Source organism: Periplaneta americana, chromosome 5 (genome assembly GCF_040183065.1).
Source record: "Periplaneta americana isolate PAMFEO1 chromosome 5, P.americana_PAMFEO1_priV1, whole genome shotgun sequence".
NCBI classification, from domain to species: Eukaryota; Metazoa; Arthropoda; class Insecta; order Blattodea; family Blattidae; genus Periplaneta; species Periplaneta americana.
This window is the reverse complement of record NC_091121.1, coordinates 183,397,832-183,407,219: the sequence shown is the minus strand read 5'-3', so window position 1 is coordinate 183,407,219 and position 9,388 is coordinate 183,397,832.

Genomic DNA, 9,388 nt, shown 5'->3' with positions numbered 1-9,388 from the left:
CTGCTGGTGAAATTAGGTTAGGTTTTGTACAGTACATAACTGATCCATTAATTTATATAGTTAGATTAGGTTCTGTACATATCTTTTTCATTGATTTATATCGCTAAGTTAGATTTTGTATGTATCCGTTCCACTGATTTATACAATTCGGTTAGATTTTGTAGCCTACATATCTTCTATTAGTTTATATAGTTAGGTTAAGTTGGACTGAGTAGGTTACGTTTTGTATATATATATATATATATATATATATATATATATATATATATATATATATATATATGATAATTAAATTTATATCGTTAGGTTAGGTTTTATACGTATCTGCTTCATTGATATATCGTGTTATTTCCCTTATTTTCATTTTTGTCTTTTTCGTGAATAGTGAATAGAAGTAAAAAAAGAATGAGATAAACACATTACTACTGCTATTGTTATTATTATTATTATTATTATTATTATTATTATTATTATTACTACTACTACTACTATTTTCTCTCTCTCTCGTTTCCATTATTGCCTGCTCTTCAGGAATATTTTGAATGCCAAATGTTCCTACAATGCAAAACAAAATAGGCCTAATAGTATGAGATCTCTTTTCATGGTGAGGTTATGACTGCACATGAACTAGAGACAGTAGATGTATTGCTTACCGGCGTGAAAATATATATTACCGGTATCAAAACAGTAATGATTATATCAACATCAAGATAAATCTTATCTCAAAATACAGGTAGTCAACAAAAATCAAAATCATTTTAAACCCAATATAATTATGGAATCTGCTTAGAAGGCAGGCACGTGAGGTCTCTCAATGCTAATTTAAAATAATTATGCCTACATTAGATTGAAGTTAGTTTACTATTATTTAAGTCAAAAAATTCGTTTCAGTAATAAAAACTAGGTTATATAGGCATATCTACCTACATATCACTTCATAGAATTGAGGTTATAAAAATACGAATGTTACTACAGAAATACCTGAACTATTATTAATGTATGGTACTTATCTGTAGCATAGAATTTTAATGCAGTCAATAAATGTATTATTGGAGGCACTGGCAAACGTCTATTATTCGTTTTTGTCAACCAGTCATCGAAAATATAAGCAATCTCAATAAGTTTCTTTATCAAATCGGAACAGTTTTTTTTAAATTCTATATCATTATAAAATTCCACGGGATTGTCTTTAGGCCTATCTCTAATTTGTACATTGTCCACTAATTGTGCCATCTCTTAAGCACGTTCTAATAATTCGACAACTTCCAAGACGTCCGCCATTTTTATACAAAGTGCCACTTTCGGCTCAAAGTGTGGTCGGAACTACACTTTCATCCAAAGTGTTCCTTTGCACCAAAGTGTCGACTGTGCAACGGAAAAGCGATACTTTGCGTCTTCCAAAGGACACTTTAATCGAAAGTGTCGACTATGAATACCAGCCTAAGAAAGCAAGGGACAGGGAGCTCAACCTCTGCCGAATGACTTCCGCATCATCTTCCCATGCTAGCAATCCGAATTCAAATATCGAAATTTCAAGTGAATATGTCTGTAGTAATTGCACGAGTGCAATTGAATAAGACTATTTCGTTTATATGACGTCATTCCATTTTCGACCAATGAAGTGTAGTGAAATTTTGAATTCCAACCAATCACAGTCACACTTTGCGATAATTTTTTGCGGTTAGATTTATCATTATCAACTTATCGCATGGTCATTCTTTTGTTTAGTCGTTATCGCCAACCAGAGTGCTGTATTGGTGTTAAATCGCTCGCTTGAACTCGGTCGAGTGTCGCACACTCGAGTGAGATACGATCGGTCGTGATACGCTCGTAATAAATAGAAGCACATTACAAGGTCATCTCACCGACATATCTTATCTTGTATGGAAGGCGACAGATAAGATACACATATGTTTTGCTCACACGGTAAAAATAAGGCTTTATTTTCTGCGTTTATGACAAACGTTTAATGAAACAGTCAATGAAACGTAATAAAACTGGAACATGAAGATATAAATAAAATAGTATGAAAAACTTCGATATACAGTTATTATTGCTATTTAATAATTATTCAATATTTGATTTGCCACACATATATAATATGATAGGTCCATACATATATACTACGACAATGTAGAAACGTTTTACAAAATATTATTGATATAGCAGTAGATTAATAACAATATTAGTGCAGAGATAACGTCACAGAAAATGTAATAATCATGCTGCACTACTGTTACAGACGCAAAGATTGATACACTAATTATTAGATATTATTATTATTATTATTATTATTATTACTAGAAAACTTGATACAGTTTTTGCATTATCGTGATTGTGTTCTTCGTGTATAATAATTACATTTACATCCAATAACATCTATCAGATGTGGCAAAAACAAAATCACTCCTGTATGGGGGGGGGGGAAACATTTATCTACAACATTTATATTACATTTTAAAGCAAGTTTTGTAGTTGTACTATGGAGAGGTTAGTTAAACACTGCAAAGGTTTGAAATGATAAACATCTATGATGTTACTACACAGTCCATCACTGTAACAAGAACGAATGTCTAACGCTCGGCTTATACCGTTCGAGGATTTCTCTCTCGTGACAATTTTAGCCATAATGCATGTGCGCTACCTATCGGATTATGCTACTTGGCGCTCGAGCGAAAACGCCCGATGCAGACCTCTGTCGCCAACTGTATCCCCGTAAATTGATGATCATGAACAGGCTTCGAGACTTTGGACCCGATACAGTAAGTTTACTGTGCATGCACTAAGGGTTGTTGACTCGCTGCAAGTAGATAGAGATGTGTTGAGATAACAACGTTGCTATTTAGAGTAGAATACGGTAGTATGGGGAAACACCCATATGTACATTCTGAAAGTAAATATACATTACACAATGATAATGTCAAAAGGATGTGAAAAGCATTTATTCTCCTGCCTTTTATAAGCATTTGTGTTTAATTATACACAGTGTTAATGGCGGAAATAAGCATGTAGCAATTTTAATTTCTTCATTTATCCTATTGGTCGTCTTTAGGAAGTGCAGTTACAGTACCGAATTGCAATGTACTACAAGATACATTCTCAGTGTCTCAAACGTAAATCTTTTTCGGTTATCTGCCAAAGTCTATACTGTAGAAAGCTGCGCTCTACGTCACATGACGTGATAGGAGCAAAACGAAAAAACCGAACATCATTGCAGTCTCTAAGAGACAGTCCTTTATTCTCGGGTGACTCTATGTCCACTAATTTGCTGTTTATGTTACACAATGTTCCATATCCGTTATTTTTAGTAAAATTGATTTCCACTTCTGTTTTACACGTTCAGTAACCGGTGTACTTGGTGTCTCATTAATTCTAATCATTTTCTAAATTAATTTGAGGGCTTCCGGCATCTCTTACTCTCACTTTTCTAACCGTGTTTCAGACACAGTTTGAAAATGGGTTTGTATGACAACCAAATTATTCGTCTGAACCTTCAAATCCAGAGCATTTTCCTTTGTGTATTTGTTGGCATTCATTCTACAGTACCCCCACCCACTGTACGCTTTACCACTATACTCAGTACGCCGTTATGCTGATTTTCCACTGAACTGCTCTATCGGGTCCGAAGTCTCGAAGCCTAATCATGAATACATTAAGATGCAACTACACGGTTAAACTTTTCTTTCAACTTTAAAGCGAGATTGATAGTTAATAGGCCTATTAATTAATATATTTACGCAGTGAAGACGACGTTCAAAACGGCGCACCATGCAGACACAAAATCTTCATGCATCTTAATTGAACGTACTTTTTAAACTTGATTATTTCAATATTCTTCCCAGATTGCACGCATACGCGATTGGAATATTGAACTGTGTGGATGAAGCTTTAGTTCCGTTACACACTACAGCGGAATGCGTTTGTCGAGGTATAAAAATGATTTCCTGTAGCACTGAGAGAAATAAGGCACAGCTGACATTGGTCCTGCTCTCACAGGTAACTTAACCTATAATTGTAGCCTATAAAATTTGTATTTTGTGGATGAAATAAAACAATTGGCATTACTGAATAATAACATCGAATTTCTTTATTGCAATAATCGATATTCATCTATTTCAACTTCACAATGTCTGAATAGGTTAAGTATTCGTAAATATACAATTATTAACATTTTGTCATCGAATTTTAGGAACATATTATTTACATTTTCATTTTATTCACGAAATAGTCCTAATAAATGTCACTCGAGGTTTGAGATTACTACAGACTATTCAACGAATAAAATTAAATAACTTGCAAAACCTAATTACTTACGTAGGATGATAATAATTATTATAAAACACAGCAATAAGACATTATTATGTTTCCTTGTAATGAAGTTCAAAGACAAATGCTATCTATCACGGCATACTAAATATTATTGCCAGCTACTCAGAGCGGAAATACGAAACAACAATACTTAACCTCAAAAGTAAGATGAGCTGAAATGTTACATTAACAGAATAAAAACACGGAAGGTTTTTACAGACATTTATTGATTACTTGAATTTACAGTTATTAAAAACGCAATTTTCAAATTTAAATTTTGTTGGCATTTCTTGATTTTCTGTGATTGACGCCGAAATGGACTGGACTGAGCTGAGCTAGAGGGAGTAGCACCGGGATGAGTAACAGATAAGACCCTTCCTTACAAAGCGTCTTATCAAGAATCACAACTGTGATTGGTTGATTTTAAGACGGTTCAGAAACATTATTGGCTAATATCGCAAAATTCATACTATAACTTGAATAGTCGGCAAAATGACAAGACGTAGTCACTTCCAGAGTTGCCAGATGTGGCTATTTGTTGCCATTCTAGCGCCTTTTATGTTCCTTGTGGCGACGAAAAGTTCCACTTAGTGTCCTGGCTACTTTTCTGGCGTCTTTAATGTTAAAATTATGAAAATAATTTAATTAAAACAATTTTTTTACAAGACTTGTACATAATATTCTTCAGAACGTAAATATTCGTCACTTATTGTAGTCCCGTTAATTTAAAAAAATATGGCAGAGTAACGTTAAAGGTTGCGTAGGAAACTTCCCTAGTCTCTGGTACGGGGATCTACAACGTGTATGATCTGCGATTTACAATGATGTTTTTAATAATATAATTATCAATTAAAATACATTAAATTCATTTCTATGCTTTATTTCTAAACTTCGATAATTGATAGAAACGATGTTGAGCAGTAAGCCGTTAATTAATAATAGCGGGAATTCAGCGATTTATCGGGCCTATTAGGATTTAGCAGATTCTTTCACTTGGTTTCTTTCTTTAACTGTGATAACGTTGAAGTAGGAGATGCCGAAATATGAGAGGTGCAAAAGTATTACAAGGAATGAGAAAAGCTGCCCTGGGCTAAAGATAATTGTGGTTTAATTAAAATTATATATTCAAGCCTCAAAATTCGGTACCTGTATTTAGTCATAATTCAAAATCACTACCATTTTAAAAATACACCATTAGACTACAGCAGCGGTGACCAAAGCGAGTGTCGTGATTACATCGTGTAATCACAGACATTCAGACGGGTATGAGGAGTTTCCTGTACATTGCTGTGTGTTTCATTCACGTACTGAAGGCAAGCAGTGGCGTTATCATGTCGCTCTACAAACTCTGTCTCTACAAGCAGTAAGAGGTGGTTCCGTAAAGAATGAGAACTCTTTTGTTGTTCTGTCGGACAACTTTGCTCAACGGTTCAATTAGGAGTATATAGAAATATTAATTGCCACGCTGGATAATGTATTATTATTGTTATTATTATTACTATTATTATTATTATTATTATTATTATTATTATTATTATTATTATTATTATTATTGACCACTAAGTATGTGTTTCTATAATTCTTCTGTATGTGCATGAATATTGATATTTTTAGATCTTCTCCCTAGAAGGATAAAATTATTAGGTTTTATCTCAATTTTAATCTTCTTAATCTTTAGAAGAGGGTAACTATTTATTAGTTATTCATTTAATAATACAGTGAAACCTGTTCAAATCGGAACCTGAATAATCCGGAATCCTGTCTATTTCGGAACAACTTCTTGATCCCGGCGAAATTTGTATGTATTATGTGTAATTTTTCCTGAATAAAACGGAAACTGTCCAAAGCGGAAACGGAAAATGTCTGCTACTGTTCAAAACGGAAACAATATTTTGGATACACTATATTTTGTACCTATATTTTGAAACAGCGTGTAATTTCAAAGAATATACGAAATATGTAGGTCACTAAGATAAAAACAAGTTTTCTTTGCAAAATTCTAGAGGGTACGAGGGTGTGTTGGCCTGTCCGTCATAAATTTTATTATCCTGTTGACTAGGCAGACGAGTCCCTTCAAATATTTCCAATGCTTCACACCCGTATACTGTCGTAGCTAAACAGAGCGCAAGTGTAGTGATTTCCAGGTAAAAAAGAAGTTGCATAAAATGTGGCATTAACATTAAGTGATGAAGTAAAAGTTATCGAGATAAAGGAAAATTAGAAACAAAGTCATGTGAATTAATGTTGAAGTAAAGTTGTGGAAAACTCAGGTGTGACACTTTAAAAAATAAAGATCTAATGAGTGAGTGGCGTGCGGCCAATATTGGTGACACAAAAGGAACCAGAAGGCAACTGTTTATGTGGAAATAAATGAACTGTTGTGGGAGTGGGTTCTTCATGACCTTTCAAAGAACAAGCCAATTTCTGGATCTATTCTGCAAACCAAGTTATTGAACTGGGAAAGAAATTAAATAAACCAGAATTCAAGGCTTCTAATAGATGGCTCCTAGTCCAATTAATTAATAATGTGCAGTGATATGCAGTACAGTATTAGAATATAGTGTTAGATATTAAATTGAATGATATTAGTAAACTTGAGTAATGTTTAATGACTAATGAATGAGTTATGATAATATTTATACAGAAAATGAGATTTTAATCAAGATGATTCACCAACGTAATAAGCGACAGAAAGCTGATTTAATGTGATGAGTGTTAAATGGAATATTTTGTACTTCTTGCAGTTTGCGGCATGCCATTTTGTTTTTCATGTATATGAATGACAAAATATTCCATTTTAATGTCACACCTGAATAATACGGAAACCTGTCCACAACGGAAAAAAAATTAGGACCATGTCACTTCCGTCTTGAACAGGTTTCACAGTAATATTGTAGAAAAACTGATTCAATATTATGTGCCAACGAACTGTTAAACGCCAGGAATTGACGTCTTAAATCATAGCCAGGAAGAGAAAGATGAGATAAATAAATGTAAGGAAGTCAGCTACCTAATGGAGTTTGAAATATCTCGTGCTCTAAGGCCTTTTAATAGAACAGAATTTCTCAAAAGAGTAATGATTAAAATAGCTTAAATAACTTGCCCATAAGAACTTTTTAATTTTGAAAAACTACGAATTTCTCGATCAAGTACCGAGAGAAGAATTTAGAAAATTCCTGATTATATTCAAGAGGAAGGTTAAAAAAAAAGAAGCAAGAAAAATCGTATATTATTCACTGGCTCTTGATGACAGCAGTGACATTAATGATACAGCTAAGCTTGAGATTTTTATCCGCGGGATTGATCAAGATGTTAGTATAGGAACCACCACTGGTTGTAGTTTTCATGCAAAGTACCTTTCCTCCGTCTCCTTACTTCATAGGCTGTCTTCGCGTGGAATCACTGCAGCTCGAGTTTTGGTCACCGCTGTACTACGTACTTAAAGCAGAAAATTAATATTTTCAGACTGGCTTCAAAATTCGAATGAAGCAATTTGTAAAGTAGCCTATGTAATAACTGTAAACAACAGAATAGCGGTTGAACAAACAGCAAAATGCAAGCGTCAAAGATAGACTACACATCATAGCTGATCCTGTATTTTTGTATTAAATAATACGTTCATAATTACAATCTAGCTTTTTTCAAGTTTATTACTCCTTTCACTATCAACTTGAGATAATTAGCTACTTTCTGGCGCCTTGTTCTCGTATAGTTGGCGACATTGGTCTGGAATCATCTGGAAACCCTGGTTACTTCAATTCAGTTACTGCTACTACTTACTGGCTTTTAAGGAACCCGGAGGTTCATTGCCGCCCTCACATAAGCCCGCCATTGATCCCTATCCTGAGCAAGATTAATCCATTCTCTATCATCATATCCCATCTCCCTCAAATCCATTTTAACATTATCCTCCCATCTACGTCTCGGCCTCCCTAAAGGTCTTTTTCCCTCCGGCCTCCCAACTAACACTCTATACGCATTTCTGGATTCGCCCATACGTGCTACATGCCCTGCCCAGCGAATAGGGATTATAAAGAATGGACACTTCGCGTCGGTACCTTTGATGTAGCCGGACTCATTTCAATGACCTTCAAGCCTGCTAGAGCGTGAGATTCTGCTTTCTCCCTAGAGTTGGCGCTGACATCACACAAGCTAGCAGTCGACACAGCGGAAATATAACACACATAATTAATACATCTAGGTACATTATAATAATAATAATAATAATAATAATAATAATAATAATGATTTATTTTAGCTGGCAGAGTTAAGGCCGTAAGGCCTTCTCTTCCACTCAACCAGCAAAAAGTGTATATACATATGCATGAACTTACAAAGAATCCAACAATTTGATTTAATTTAGATGAGAGTTACATGTATACAAAAGTTATTTACAAATTAAACAACAAAATACTATGAACTATTAATTAAACACTGAAATAAACTGTTTAGCAGAATTAAACTAAAATACATAGAATGTTAATATATTTCAAATAATATTAGGTAATAGAAAGAGATTATTACGAGACAATTAAAATACAGCACAATCAGGATGATATCTAAAGAAAAAAGTAACAATGTAGTCAGTGATAGTTTAAATCAGTATGATTGGAGTGAAATGCTAATAAGGTTATCTTTTAAGCTGTTCTTAAAGGTGTTTATTGTCTTGCAGCCCCTAATACTTTGTGACAAGGAATTCCATTGACGCGAGGTGGATATTGTAAAAGATGATGAATAACAAGATGTTCTATGAAGAGGTATACTTAGCGTGCCACAGATAAGTGATCTGGTATTTACGTCGTGGTTAGAGTATAGATAAGAGAAACGAGACGAAAGGTAATTTGGTGTTGAAGTGTGCAGAATTCGAAAGAGTAAAGACAAAGAGTGTAAAGTTCTCCGTTCTTTAAGTCGGAGCCACGAGAGACTTGCGAAGGATGGTGATATGTGATCATACCGTCGGATGTTGCACACGTATCTGACGCACATATTCTGAGCTCGCTGTAACTTGACTGACAATTCAGAACTTAGGTCACTTAACAAAACGTCACAATAATCGAAGTGCGGCGTTACTAGGGTTTGC